We start from the raw sequence: 15,788 nt of genomic DNA on the forward strand, positions 1-15,788 counted from the left end.
CACTCCCCTGGCTGTTGTAAAGTTTTTATTAGATTACAGATTTGAAAAAGTTAATTTCTATAGTTTTTTTCCAGCTTAATTGTTGCTTTAGAGGAGGAACAGGGTTTTGAAATGACCTAATCTGCCATTTTCAATGACATCACTCCCCTGACTTACATTTTAAAGGATCCACTGATTACTGTGTCAATGGGAGACTATCAGAAGGGGTGAGGCCAGGAGGCCAATTGCAGTGATGAGATCAGACATGAGAGCACCTTGGACCAGGAGCAGAGGAGGTGATGAGAAGCAGACAGAGTTCAGGACTATTTAGAAGGTGGAGCTGGTTGTTTGTAATAGATTTGAATTTAGGTCATGAAAACTGTGGAGCTGAGAGGCCTGATGAACTGGAAGGATGGATATGCCATTACTGACCTGGGTTCCTGCAGGAACCTCCTGACTGGTCTCTCTGCTTCTATGCTCAGTCTTCTATGATGTGTTCTCAACAGAGCAGCTAGAGTGAGCCTTTCAAAAGCCAAGTGAGTCTGTGTTACTCCTCTGCTCCTGTGTCCCTGTCCCAAACCCGTACTATGGCCTGCAGAGGTCTGCATAATCTGGCTCACTGAGACCGCTCTGCTCACATCTCCTAACTCACTCTGTTTCAGTGTTCTTCCATGCTGGCCTCATTGCGGCTCCTCTAATTCACCTTACAGGCTTCTGCCTCAGGGCCGTTGCACCTAAGTTCCCTGATATGCATGGCTCCTCCCTCACTTCTTTATGGATGTGTGTAACATCACTTTATTAGAGGTGCCTTCTCGAACTGCAAATTTAGCCACTCCAGCTGCCCTGGCACTGCCTCTACTCCTCCCTCCGCTGCATTTTCTCCACAGCACTTATCTCCTCGTGTCACATAGTTGTTTCCTTACTTAACTATTATCCTTCCGCACACCCTTGCCCCGTAGAATGTTTGCTCCATGAGCATAAGACAACTGTTTTTCTCAGGGCTGTATCTCTAGCACCTTGAAAAGTACCTGGCAGGTAGGAGAGCTAAGTTAATCTTTCCTGAGGTCATAAATTGAGACAAACAGTTTCATGAGAGATAGAATCATTCTGTCCAGAGATTCCACAGTTGAGAAGGAAAGAGGAACAAGCAAACCAGGGAGCGTATTGAGGGCACAGGGGAGCGATGAATGTTCACAGGATGTTCTCAGGACTCACTAAATCAAATTGGCACAACTGTACCAGGGCAGCTAGACAGCCCCCAGGCCCCATCAGAACAATTCTGCCCTAATCGTTTCTTACTGTTGGTCCACATAAGACTTTATTTGACAAAACGTTCCTTTGCCTTAAAATAATGTTTGAAAATGAGTGGTCTACCCCACAGTCCTAGTTGGTACCTAATTCCTACTGGTTTGAACTAATAGATTATGGCTCCCTGCTTTGGGTGAGCCCTGCCACTAACCTGCTGGATGTCCCAGGGTACCACTATCTAGTTCTTAATTCTGAAATGGACGTGTTGGAAGAGGTTTCCATGGTAGTGTCCTCCAGCTCCAAAGTGTAGTCTGGGTCCCTCCACGCTTGGCCAAAATAAGAGAGCATCCTCATGACATACAACAGTTAAAACCAAGAATATATCAACTACTTTATTTCTCCCAAGAGACTTTTCAACATCTCTTTGCTTTGGTTATTATTCCTTGGAATTAAGTTTAATGAGCAGATGTGATTTATGCCATGTATTTATAATAATCTGAACTTTGATATTACATTTTTCTATCATTGGCTTCCTTGAATCTGAGATAGTCGCACCGGTTTTAGAAAAGCTCTTTTCTCTGTTTTGTTTACAACAGATGCTAGAGAAATACAGCCAAAAAAGAAAAAAGCAATCATCACTTATCTCCATAGCCTCCCACCAGTTTCTCAAGTAGATATGAAAAATACTGCAGCAGCCATATAAATAGCACAAAAATGCAAAAGGGTCATCCTTTCTTAAAGATGAACAATCCTTGGGTCATATTTTTTAAAATCCTTTCTGTTTAAAAGTACGGCTCATTCATACAAAAGCTATTTTGGAATGATTCTGATAGGCTTGGAATACAAAAACAAATACCATGGGGTTCTTTATCATTAAAGGGCTTACAGACAGACTTAAAAAATAGGAATAATCAATATTTAGAAGTACCACACTGAAGAATGGAGACTGTCTGGTAATGGGTACTGGTTTTTTTTGGGGGGGGGGGGTGACAAAAATGTTGTAAAATTAGATGGTCATGATGGTTGCATAACTCTGTGACTGTACTAAAAAACCATTGAATGTCCAATTTAAATGTGTAACTACAAGGTATGTGGGCACAGGAATTACATCTCAATAAAAGTGCTACACTAGGGGGTCTGCCCAGAGCCTAATGGGTCACTGAAGATCTGAGTCAGTTTTGATGAAATAAAAAGTCATATTTTTAAGGAAGGACAAGAAAATGTAAACATAAAGTTTTTCTCTGCCCATTGAGGCCGCCTCCTTCTCCTCTAGTGTTCATTGTGTATCTGCATGATGCATTGACCCAACCTCCCAATGGCAGATATCTGGTCAACCATAAAGATCAACTTTTCTTCATTTTCTTCAATTTTCTCATAGCCCTGTAACTCCTTAGGAGACAACATTCCTTTCTCAATCCTGTAAAGGGTCACAGTGACCCACCACTCATCTTGTACGTGCAGACATCTTTGATGAACTCTATGTGCAATGCCAATGTACCATTTCCCTTAAAGATAGCAACTGGTGCAGAACAGACTGGTTAGACGACCTGGGGAGATACTGGGCAGCACGTAATGGAAGTTCTTAGCTTAAATACTTATGACATATTAATGTTACTAGCTATATTACCTGTATTCTGCTATTTTATAAGATTAGGGTTTCTTGCATTACCAAATGCGTGACTGAGTCTCAGATAAAATCAAAGATGATTAGGCGACTTGAAACAATTGATCAAATATGTAGTTCTATAAGATCAGCGACTGTAATAATGTAACAAGTCCAGATATGGGGAGAAGCAACAAGAGGGGACCGTTTCCTGGACCACAACAGACTAGTAAGACAGGCTGTCAAGAGACTTTTGGTTACTGTTAACAGGGCTAGTCCAGTAATAGCACATTGAGTGGCCTATCAATGAAATCCTCGCCTGACCTGGGAACGAGCATTCCTAGCACCACGGGACAACTCGGTCACAAAATGCCTCCAAAACCTTGATCCTAACTAAGATCGAAAGGGAAGGGATCATAAAACAAAGAATAGTGCCCACCATCCAGTTCTACAAGAATCAAGTCATTAGCCACTGAAGTCGCTGACCTACAATACACCCTGAAAGGAATCTGGGGCAAAGGATGAGGCACTTCGTACACTAAGAAAACTGGCAGAACCGGTCGTCAGATAGTTAGATATTTTAAGGAGAAATTTTATCAACCCAGTTTCTTGCATCTTCCCATACTCAGAAAAGCTCTGAAACCATTATCTAAGATACCTGTTTCTCGAGAATAGCAGTAACCTTCTACCAAGATGTGTGCTTGATTGCATGTATCCCTTCTTCAAAATCACATCTATACTGGCCTCCCCCTTTACCTCTTTGGAACAGTCCGCAAAGCTCCCTGAGAGACCTTCTCCCAGGTTATAATCCTCAGGTTGGCTCAAATAAAATTTTCCATTTCTTTCTTAGGTTGACTATTGATTAATGTTTTCATCGACAGTTCTCTGCAGGCGAGAGACAGAGAAGGCAGGAGAGAGATGGTTCCACACAGAGGTCAGACTCTTGTATTCCCTTGCAGCGCCTCCACCCACGTACGTGTCTAATCTACATCTCAAACTCCACGTGCCCACAGCCGACGCCCGGTCTCTCCTCTAGAGCCCTCGACGGGCAGTGTTGCACCTCGGATGACCATGATGCCGGCTCTGGGCGCCTCTCTGTAATTCCTCACCATCAGCTCCACCCTCGCCCCATGCTGGGATGACCGCGGCAGCCTTCTCACTCATCTCCCTCAGCCCGACCTTATCCTCCAACGTCCATTCTCAACACAGCGGCCCGAGTGATACTTTCAAGCGGACAGTCATCAGACAGAGGTATTCCTCAGAACGCTGACAAGCTCCCACCTGCCGCAGGTCAGGGGCCTGCGGGCCTGGCGTGCCCAGGGCTGTGTTAGCATGTGTCTGCTTGGAGCTGAGCCTCCAGGTGTCTGCTCTCCCCTCCTCACTTCTGCTTCTTTCTGCTAGGAATGCCCTTACACATCGCAATCATTTGGCTGACGGGGCCTCAGTTACACATGAACTGAGTTAAGAAAGAGAAATTTCAAACAGAAATGGACTCACAGACATAGAAAACCCACTTACGGTTACCAAAGGGAAAAGTGGGGGGAGGGATAAATTAGGAGTTTGGGATTAACATACACACACTGCTATACATAAAATAGATAACCAACAAGGGCCTACTGTACAGCACAGGGAACTTGACTCAATATCTTATAATAAACCATAATGGACAAATGTAAAACAGATAGCTAGTGGGAAGCAGCTGCATAGCACAGGGAGATCAGCTCGGTGCTTTGTGACCACCAAGAGGGGTGGGATAGGGAGGGTGGGAGGGAGGGAGACGCAAGAGGGAGGAGATATGGGGATATATGTATATGTATAGCTGATTCACTTTGTTATACAGCAGAAACTAACCCACCATTGTAAAGCAATTATACTCCAATAAAGATGTTAAATTAAATAAATAAATAAATAAACCATAATGGAAAAGAATCTGAAAAAGAATAGATAGATGATAGATGATAGATAGATAGATAGATAGATAGATAGATAGATAGATAGATAGATAGATAGATGTATAACTAAATCACTTTGCTGTATACCTGAAACTAACACAACATTGTAAATCAACTCTACTCCAATAAATTTTTAAAAGAGAGAGAAACTTTGCAAGATGTGATACCGTTTCTCAAAGCAGAGGCTGGAAGCAGCGTTTGCAGGGAGCCGGAGCGGCCTAGGTCTGGAAATGAACGAAAGCCGAGCCTCTGGGTTGCTGCCTGTGAGGCCCAGACTCCTAAAGCTCTGAGAGGCTGGCTGCGGGTCTCACTGCTCCTCCCACGCTGCATTGTTTTGCCCTATTGCTTGTTCCCTTCTGCTCGTGTCCCTGAGTTCAGTCCCCTCCTCTCCCACTGGCCCTCTCACCCCCGGTTACCTCTCTCATGGAGGTCCACTGGCGTGTTCAACCTCAGTTCTTTACCAATCAAACATATTTTATGAATTTTTTACTAAGTATGAAATCAGAAACTGGTGGCAACTTGCTATGCACTTGCTGTACAGGCCGCTCTATTTAAAATGGATAACGAACAAGGACCTACTGAATAGCACAGGGGAACTCTGCTCAATATTCTGTAACGACTCATAGATACATGTATAACTGAATCACTCTGCTGTACACGTGAAACTAACACAAGATTATTAATAAACTGTAGTACAATATAAAATAAAAAGTTTTTTTAAAAAAAGATTACATTGGTTACATTATTTGGGAACTTAAACTGCAATGAAAAGCATTTGTTGCAAGGTCTGTGCCTCTGTTTTCGGGTCCATAAACCTGGCTTTCCTCAGGCTACACAAGGGGATAAGCCCTTCTAGGCTCCCGCCAACCAAGCTCCCCAAAAGCTGACAGATCCGCATGCCCGCAGACGGTGAGCCCAGGTCAGTGACCAAGGCACGTGCTCCGGAGGAGAACACACTCAAGAGCATGGATCTGTCAAGTTTCAAGGTTAACAGGAGCACTCTCCTGTTTATTGTCTGGTAAGGTCTCCATCCTCCTCATCCCCAAATTAGCCAAGGCACGGCTTAGAAAGTCACTGTTAGAATAAGTGGCCTGCACATTCTCAAAGATTTTCCACGTTGATCTGGGACGTGTTAAAGGGCCCCTTGTGGGGAGCTTCCTGCCAGCAGGAGCCGGTGAACCACCTGGAATCAGAGCTTCCTCTCCTGGCAGCGCCACGGTGGCCAATAGATGCTGGTACTCTGTCTCCTCCACCCTGGCTTTCTGGGGGACAACCCCCCTTCTGCTGTGACGACAGAACAGCGACTTTAGTTGTGATGCAAACCCACGGATAAAAGCTGGTATTCCTTGCCTTCAAGGGCCTTTATGAGCCTGGCTAGCTGTGGCATTTGGTCTTTTCCTAAGGATACACCCTGTTCACCTTGATTGGACTCCAGAAAACACTGCCCTCTCCATTCCCCTGTCACAAACTGTCTCCCAGTGTGGGCCCCTGGGGAGGGATGCACCCACCGTTCTGTGATCTTTCTCAGGAGTAGTTAGATTCCTCAGGACCCTTTCAGCTCCAAGTAGCACAAATTCAACTCAAACCGGCTTACACAAAATGACAAAGAAGAGTTACTGCTTCACGCTGAGGTGTGGACTTCAGGAGCTGCTGGATCCAGGGAACCAAACTCAACCAGGCTTTGGTCTTTCTCTCTCCAACCTTCGTTTTGCCAACTTCTTCTCTGGTTTCAACCCAGACTCCAAGCTCCATCAGCTCAAAGTTTCTAAACCAGAAAGGACCCCAAGGGGCCTACGTGCCTTCTGGGTTTGAAGAAACTCAAGTGGCCTGCATGCCCCTAAAATCAAAAGTAAACACACCTGCTCTCGCCTGGCCCAGGGGACCTCAGTGATGCCTATCGGCCAAGGACCCACTGTCAAAAACTCCTGACCTTAGCGAAGTTTCGAGCCTTACACATGCCCTGTTTCAACCTGCAGAATTTTACAAGAGTAAAAAGCAAGCTTCCTCTTCTGCCGGTCCGAGAGCTCCTGAGACCCTGTTTGGACGCAGTTTGGACAGGGCACTTGAGCACAAGGCCTGTCAGGGCTGCTCCTCCAGGTTCGGGCCCAGCCATGGAGTGGGGAGAGGGGAAAACAGGGCTTTCACACCAAGAACAGCTCCACTCAGGGGCGCACGCGTGTGGCCACTCCTGCTTTTAACTTGATCCTTTGACTCTGGGAGGCTCGTTTCCGAAACGCCTGGGAAGGGTTCAGGGTTTACACCTGCTGACCAGTGAGGGCTGATGCGTGTATCCCAAGCCCCCCTACCCGCAACCCACCTCTGCAGCCCCAGCCCTTCCCTCACAACCCCGCACAGTGCCGGGAAGATGCACGTCCGCACGGCCGACGGGAGGTCACCCCAGGGCCCGCCAGCGTCCCTGCCAAGAGCTCAGGCTCCAAGTGCCCTGGGACTGAGGGGACAGTGCCACGCTTGGGGGCCGTCTCACCTCCACAGCTGCGCCTCCTGCCCTCAGCCAGCCCTGAGCAGCCTTCCCCCGACCCTTGCTCTGCCTAGCCGGTCCCTCTGCCCTGAGGGTCACCCCAGTGTTTTCCAGAACCCGGGCCATGTGATGGGAAACCAGAGGTCCTTGTTTAAGGCGTCCGGGCGTGCAGGCCCACCCTCCAGCTCTGTGATGGCGTGGCCCTCTTTCTGCTGCCCAGACTCCGCCTCTATGCTGGCTTAGGGATCCTTCTGGCCTTTCAGCTGTGCAGCTGGCTTCATGCCACCCTCTGGCTGGTGCCAGAGCAGCTTATTATGTGCAAGGATGGGGGGGAGGAAGAGCAGCAAAAGGGGCCAGCTCCCCAGGTCCTTGTGCAAGGTGGTGCTGAGACGAGGGGGCCAGAGGACAGACAAGGCAGTGAGTGATGAGATACCTTGGCACGCGACAGAGAAGCAGTTCTGTCATCTAAAGGGAGGCGAGTAGAAGGCCTCACACATCCTCAAAATCCAGGAGGCAAACGAGAAAACACTTGTGATAGCCTTCTTGATCCAGTGAAGCGACTGAGAGATGGCAGCCCCTCACAATTGATCCCGGGGTCTGGGAGGACCACAAGATGTTCTGAAAAGACTTGTGTCCAGCCATAGCTCCAGCCTTGCCCCATGGCCTGCGTGGACACCTGAGGTCACCAGGGTCCCACGGAGGAGATAGCCGTCTTTCAGGGGAGAAGGTTCTGGGTGGAGGGGGGTGGACAGGGGTGGTGAAAGGCAAGACTGAATGGTGAGAGCTTTGTTCAGGGCCTGGGATTTCTTCCAAACGGCATCGGGAGCCCTCAGGACTTAAAGCAAAATAATCACCTAATCAAGATGGCACTGTTTGTCTGTTATTTTTCCTGAAAGCAGAAAACTCTTTGAATATGCAAATCATCCTTAATAGGGAGGGCAGATTTTTTGGTTAAATAATATGAAATAGCAACAGATATTAAATTTGGCTCTCTGTAAAGTCTAAACTCCATTACTCAAGAAACTAAGAAAAACATTTTTTAAGATTTTCTTACCGGATTATGATTTTTCCCAGACTGCATTGGACTTCCTAAGTTCTTCAGAGTTTATTTTATGAGAGACCAGCTTTTTAGCAAGTATTCCAAAGAAGGGCCTTCCTGCAGGGGAAAGGTTTGGGATGCTATTAACATAGATTTTAGAAAAGGTTGAAGTTTTAGCAGGAAAGACAGCATCAGCTTTGTTAATATTTATTTAGTATTGCAAAGTCAGGTCTGACTTTGGAAGTAACAGTCCGGGAAAGGATGCTATTCTTAGAACTTCTCCTGGGACCTCTGCCCCTGAGGCCAGGAGCGCAGGAGCCCTGAGGCACCAAGAAGGCCAGTCCTGGGCGGGACGGTATCTGTCCGTTTATTACATGGAAGGATGGGGGAGGAAGGTCACCTGCCCTGCGGGGGAGGAGAGCCAGCAGGAGGCCCACTGTGAGGGTTACTAGGTGGAGACCAGGGCTGCCTCTAACCGCGCTGCCCCAGGGCCTGGCCGGAGCAGAGGCAGGTGTAGCTGAAATAAATGAAGAAGCAGCTTCTATACGCCATCCCTTCTTCCAATGCGAAAACGAGGCTCAAAGAAGTAGGCTGTGCCGTGTGGACAGGCCGTGATGCTCTGGTCTGATCCCCCAGCGCATGGCCAGCAGCCTGTGAACAGGGCAGCTGCTCTGAAGCCCCACCTCCTCACCACAGCCCCATTTGGTCCCTGACCTGCTTCCCCCTCATGGGCGGGTTCCGCCAGGTCTGGCTCAGCCGGCACGGTGTTGGACCACCCCCACCCCCACCCCGCCCCAGCCACACTGGACAGCTGCAGACTGCCGGTCAAGGACTTACACTGCAGCGCCAGTCACTCTTTTGTAAATAAAATCTCCCTGGAGCCATTCCTGGCAAATGACACCTGGACAGCTGGAGTCTGTGTGGTTTCCTTTTCAGAGATTTCCTGATTGGTGGTGGTGGACAGCCAAGGCGAAATCCAAATTCCCATAATTTAGACACATGAGCCTTGGGGCTGTGTGAAGCTGATGGGACTGAATCCCTGAGTTCCTATCAAAGGGTGTGACTGGGCTTATCTTTGTCAATCAATCAAGAACAACTCACACGTGAAACAGGGGGCTTTCGGGTAACAGCTCAGAGACACACACCCCCAGCCTGGGGAGGGGAGGCCTCCTCATTGCTTGCTTTTCCCAAGGTCATGGTCACTAGTTGTTTTCAAAAAATATACTTCATAGACTCCTTTCTTGTAAAACAGTTAGCAAAGAGGTAGGGGGATTCTTCTTTTTTTTTTTTTTTTTTTTTTTTTTAGCAACGGCTAATGACTCAACATGACAACAGCGTTTCAGCCAGCATAGTTCTGTTTTCCTGATGAATCTTCTTGGTTTCATGAAATCGAGATTCATAATGTCAGGAAGGAACATGTAAAAGCTGTGAAATACATGTACTGAAAATGGACCCAGCTGAATGCCTGCATTTTGGGGTGGTTCTTTCACAGACCAATTGTGAGGATCAACTGCCCAGATCCTCCGATGGGCCCTTGTGGACCAGGTATGTGTGTGTGTCCCGGCTTCTCTCTAGGAGCACCTGCAGAGCCTGACAGCCCCAGGCCAGTGACTCAGGGGGCCCTAGAGGACGTGAGGGGCCCACCCAGGCTCCTCCATCCTCCCTGGGTGCATCTCCTTCCAAGTGAACTCACCTCGGCTCTGTATTTGAACCTGCTGAGTTGTTTCCTGCCTCAGGGCCTTTGCACAAGCTCTTGTCCTGCCTTCAGTGCCTTCCTTTGTTCTTTCCACGGCTGACCCCTCACATTGTTCAGTCTTAAATCGAGTGCCATTCTTCCGACAGGCCCTCCCGTCCTCTCTATCACTCTGCCTTCATTTATCACAACCTAAAGTCACCTTGGCCATTTTGGTTTGGTCATTGCATCTCTCCACTCCACCCACATTAGAAAGCAAATTGGTTGAGGATACAGGGCCTTCTCCTTCTTCCTGCCTCCTTCCTGCAGTTCATTCAGCAAACAAGCATTGAGTGCTTACTCTGTGCTGGTCCATGTCCCGGAACTGAGTGAGCCAGACCCTGCTCCCTGGAGCCTGTGTTCTGGGTGCTTTGGAGACCGGGGCAGGGCGGGGCGGCAGCTTTAGAAGGGGAGGGGAGAGGCTGCTTTAGCCGTTGGTCAGGAAAGTTCTCTCCGGGAGCCCAGGTGTTGAGAAGGAGCCGCAAGACCTCAGGGAGCTATCAAGGGGCAGAGAGAAGCCCTCAGGTCTTGAACCTCGGTACCTCCAGCACCCCCCGCCCCCCCCCCCAGTGGAGCCCGGCACGCGCCTGCATCACTCTCCAGGGTCCTGAGCCAGACTGTCCATTGGTACCGGGTCAGCTGGGCAAAGGTGGGGGCTGAGATGGACGCAGAAAGAGTAGAGGCTTCAGGGGCTTAGATTTAGGCTTCAATCCCAGCTATTTCACAGCGGTGACCTTGGATAGTCCTTAATCCTTATACAATGGGGCCAACAGATCTACCTTGAAGGTTGCTGTGAGGCTAAAGTAAGGCGTCGACACAAAGTACACGAGGTACAGCCTCAGAGCCTCGTTCGTTATTACTGTCCCGGAAGAGCTGACTGTTGTGGCAGGAGGGAAGGTGAACACCAGCACAGCACCCAGCATTTTGCAGTCAGAAGGGCTCTTTGGGGCTATCTGGCTGTCTACCCGCCCAAGGCTTGAGTCCCACCATGGGCAAGAGCTACCCATCTCTCCCAGACGGCACCGGAGTGTGGGGAGATGCTGCCATTAGGGCAGAACAGCACTTATTTGGGGTGGAATGCTTTCTTTAGATGAGCCAATGTCTCTCCTTGCAACTTCTTCATCCTAGTCTTAATTCTACGTGCCCGTGACCACAGAAAAGCAGACGATGCCCTTTCTCAAGGTGTCTTCAGAGACTCTCCAGGCAGCTCCCATTGTCCCATGACCCGGAGGGGCACCGGTGTATATCACCCCCCCCCCACCAGCCCCGAGGAGGGAGCCCAGGGACACTGGGCCGCCCCAGGGGTCACGGGAAGCACCGGGTGTTTGGGGGTGAGTGATGTTGGCAGGACAGGGAGGTGGCTGGAGACAAGGGACTGAGGCTCAGAGCTGCTTCAAGGTCCCTGAGAGTGATTCCCACGCCCCGTGCATGTCCATGACATCAGCTCCGCACTTCCCCTCCCGGGACCTTAATTCTCATCAGTTAAATGTGGCTGCATGAGCCCTCCTGAAACCCCATCCACCTGGGAGCCCGATGACATCATGCTCCTACGGGGCCTCCCCTACCCTGCCAGCATCTGCTGCACCTGCCCCTGGGCTGAATTACCCTGTGTTATTAAGCTCCTCACACAATGGAATGAGGAACAGCTGGTGCTGCGGTCCAGACCCCGGGGCATTGAGTTTCTGCGAACCCTGCCCCCAGCCCCCCGTGCCCCCAGCCTGTCTCCAGCCTCCGCCTGGGAACAGGAAGCCCCCTTTGGGAATATGCTGCTCTCTGCGACCCCACCCCCAAGGCCCAGACTCAGACATGCTGGAAATTCAGGCTCAGAACCTGGACACAGCCACGGGTGCCCAACAGATCCCCAGCCCGAGCCTCCCATGGGAGATGGTGGGGTCATGGCCACCGGGCCTGCCTACTCGGAACACTTTCCTGGGGCACCCATGGAGCCTGGCGCTCTGAGGCTGGGCGCCCCTCACAGAGCTCTCTGGGCATCCCCAGTGCCCGGTCCTGCTGGGCTCTGGTGGGTGCTGCACTCCACACTGGTGGTCCAGGAGAAGAGGGAGACGGGGCGAGTGGGGAGCCCCAGAGGTGTCTTGAGATGAACCTCAGTTTTTCAGATTCCTCGTCGCCAATCTCACTTTACACTTCCTCCAATGTTCATAAGCCCTGACAAGGGCCTGAATGCTGCCCCCTCACCACCAAAGGGCTCACACTTCCCTCCCCCATGGGCCTCATCCAAACCCAGCCTCTGAAGATGTCTGGTAGCAGAGAGCGAGGCAGTGAGAGGGGAGACCCAGGGCAGGGAGGAGGCGGCCTGGCCCCGGAGGGCCTGGGGCACAGCCCAGCACTTCTGTGCCCCTCTGAGCTGTGGGCCTCTTGGCCGGGCCCTCGGGGTCTCAGCACCTGCGGGAAGTACAGGTGGCAATGGACTGCCTCTCTGCTTTATTCTGGGTCTAGAGGCAAGGCCCGTGCATCCCACTGGCCCTTGGAAGCTCAGTGCCCCGGCGGGGGTGTGGGCCCTCCTGTAACAGGGAAGAGCCAAATCTGACTACATGCTGGATCTGTTTCTTTCACTTTAACCTTCGCTTTCTGCTGCTTTTGTTCACGAAAAGGATCCTGTCTCTACATAATGGCCTGCCTCAGGGAACCCCGCCCCTCTGCCTGAATGTTAAACCAAAGTGCCTTTGTTCAGGCAAACATCCGGACCCTGTCTACCTGTGGATGGCTGCAAGAAAAAAGAAATTAACACATCCCCTCCCCGAGGCTGGCCAATCCTAGGGGATATTTGCAAGACTTAATGGCCTTTTTACTTTACTTCCTCATCTCCTCCCCATCTCTGTGCTATAAGAGAAAGTGGCATCCAAACCCCGATAAGATGGTTATTTTGAGTAACCTGTGAGCAGAGCGAGCTTGGACTCGGTAACCCTCCTGCAGGGTGGGGACCTTTTGGTGCTGTGGTCCCTGTGTGTCACACTCGATTTGGGACAGAGTTTTCACACCAATGTTCTATGGTGGCCGACCATCACCACCACCCCCCCGACTAAAACATCAGTCCCTGAGGAGAAGGACCCCTCCTGCGAAAGGGGAGTCAGGCACCAAGGAGAAAGGCAGGTCCTGGGGGCCCCGACAGCTCTGAACCCCAGCTCTGCCATCCACTCGCTTAGCTGTGTGTCTGCAGAAATGGAACTGAATCTCTCTGAGCGTCAGCCTCTTTGTCTCCATAAATGAGATAATGCCCACTTCAAAGGATGACTTTGAGAATGAGAATGCATAATGCAGGCTTGGAGCCCTTGGATGATGCCAGAAGGTGGTGAATCTGGATCCCAGGCACCACATTGTTTCTGGGAGAGACCAGTACCCTCGGCTCTGACAGCCGTAGCCGTGTGACCCGGATCCCTGTCTCTAGAGTAGCCGGGAAGCTCTGGGATCTCCGGCCTCCGCACAAGGTGCCCACAGAGCCAGCACTTTCCCCCCGGGCAGTGGCACCTAGTGGTCAGCCTGAGGCCCCATGTGACCCACAGCTCACACCGTGCCCTCCCCACGCACATGTCATCAGGGCTCCAGAGGGACAGCTGAGGTTCCCTCCTGTCAGCACAGAGGAGGTCCTGGAAATCTGCAGAAATTCGCCGTCCTTTCCTGAAGGAAGATGGCAAGCTCTGCCCAGGCACACTGGGCTCCAGATTTAATTTCTGGCTCCTGGCTCCCCAGGCAGAATTGATGCCCCATCAGAACTCGGGGAGAAGGGACTTATCCAAAGGTCACCTCCAGGTTGCCCCCAGCCCCTTTGGGCCCCCCCCCACATTGATCACAACCGACAGTGCAGGCCAGGTGGTGACAAGAGGGTTCTGCACATGTGCAGGCAGAGAACCAGGGTGTCTTAGAGAGCTTGGGCCCCAGAACTAAGTCCCGCAGGGTGGGCGGCCTCAGCATTGATTGCTCAGGGTTTTGAAGGTGGGAAGTCTGAGATCAGGGTGCTAGCATGGTTGGGTTCTGGTTAGAACCCCCTTCTTGGTTTGCAGACAGCCGTCTTCACACTCTGCCCTCACGTGGCAGAGGGGAGAGCGGGAAAGTGGGAGAGAGAGGAGCAAGCTTTCTGGTGTCTCTTCTTAGAAGGACACTAATCTGATCATGGGGGCCCCAACCTCACAACCTCATCTGACCCTCATCACCTCCCAAAGGCCCCACATCCAAATACCATCCCATTGGGGTTAGGGCTTCAACACATGGATTTGGGGGATAGAAATATTCAGCCCACAGCACAGGGTTTTAGGGCACCACCTGTTAAGGGAACCCAGGACAGGGGTGCCTGTTGATACTAGGCATGGGGTGCAGTCCCCATGTGTTTTGCAATTCCCCTTTCAGGACACAGGGCACCATGCCACGGGCACCGCAGGCCCTGGCCCTCAGGAACTGCTGGCTGTTTTTATTCCCACCTGGTTGAGACCCGAGGTTTGGTTCTGGGACGTACAGTGTGACAATAGGCTCCTAACTCCTCCGGGTCTCCCTGATGATAATAACAGAACCCACCTCGAGATGCTGCAGCCCAGGTTAGACAAGACACTGCAGCATTACATTTCCTTCATAGTAAATAGTCTAAAGCATGACATTCACCTTACATAAAAAGACATATTACTGGGTAGAATAAAAAGTATGCACACACTTTTAAGGTAGACTGTGAGCATTTGAGCTCTGTGCCCACCTCCCCAGGGTATGCGGGGGAGAGGGGGCATTCGAGAACATTCTGTGCACAGCTCAGGCCTCTGTGAGGTTAGTGAGCTGCTGGGGTCGGGGAGCCCAGGACCACAGGTGCTGCAGCCGTGTCTCAAGGCATGTGGGGCCCTCCTGCCTGGAGCCCTGCCTTCGGACCTGTGCTCTTTCCTGAATGGAGAAGGTGAGACTGCAGGAGTTGGGCAGAGCCAGAGGGGAAGTTTCAGAAAGTAACTGAGTTCCTTCCTCTTGTTCACCCCTCCTCATGTCCTCATCCTGGGTCTCTCCTCTGAATCAGCTCTAGGTTCCCTCCTCAGGGAATGACCTTGGCCTGGGTGTCCCACCCCCCCCCAGTTCTCTTGCAGACGTTGACGGAGGCCCCAGCAGCACCCCAGTCTCCTCCTCCACGAGTCTCACCCCACACCCGGGGACCTTGTGACCAAACGCAAAGTGTCGACACCCTCACCTGCCCCCACGGCTCCTTGGGGCCCCACTATCCAATGACTACCACCCACGTTGGTCTGCTGAAGCCCACTCCCTGCATCAAGGACTTGTACTGTCCTAGGCGGGTGCTGTGACCCCCCGCCCCACAGCCCAGCTGCAAAGCCCTCTACTCTGCTCGCCGGGTGTCCCCAGCTGCGTGCTGTCACCGTCCTTCCACTGAGGTCCTCCACATCCAGGGCTGGTCCAAGGGGATGGACTTCCTCGGGCTCTCAGTGTCCAGCCTACTGGTCCAACTGCACAGGAAGAGACAAAGGTGATATCCTCCATTGGGAAGGTTACAGATGAGGCTGAAGTTGATAAATCAGAGAGCAGGTGTGTCGGGGGCAGGAGGGACACAAATCAAGCGTCCAGAGGGCTTTTCCTAAAACTGGGCCTTTGGCCTGGGACCTGTGGAAGACTCAGCTTCGAGGTCCCAGGCCCAGCCCAGCTCTGAACACCTCCTGGGCCCAGATGCCATGTGTCCCTCTGTTCCCAGTTCCAGGTCAGTGCCCCCAATTTTACTACATTTAACCTGCCCTTTGGGGCAGTGAAATGTGGGCATGATG

General features: G+C 51.1%; 1 protein-coding gene and 1 long non-coding RNA gene across 2 annotated transcripts in view; both read right to left on the minus strand.

Moving 5' to 3' along the window:
- Nucleotides 1–15,788, minus strand: part of ADCY1 (adenylate cyclase 1) — a gene marked incomplete at its 5' end in the record, with an annotated part of 434,017 nt that overhangs the window by 203,809 nt on the left and 214,420 nt on the right. The gene's annotated exons all lie outside the window — the stretch shown is intronic.
- The window catches only part of LOC309665386, a 33,652-nt gene continuing 28,528 nt past the window's right edge, over nucleotides 10,665–15,788 (minus strand). Inside the window, exon 6 of the long non-coding RNA XR_014266377.1 lies at nucleotides 10,665–15,476. This is a non-coding gene — a long non-coding RNA (uncharacterized lncRNA). The remainder of the gene's footprint in view (nucleotides 15,477–15,788) is intronic.

The sequence above is a fragment of the Balaenoptera physalus genome (genome assembly GCF_965194825.1).
Source record: "Balaenoptera physalus genome assembly, chromosome: 8".
NCBI lineage: Eukaryota > Metazoa > Chordata > Mammalia > Artiodactyla > Balaenopteridae > Balaenoptera > Balaenoptera physalus.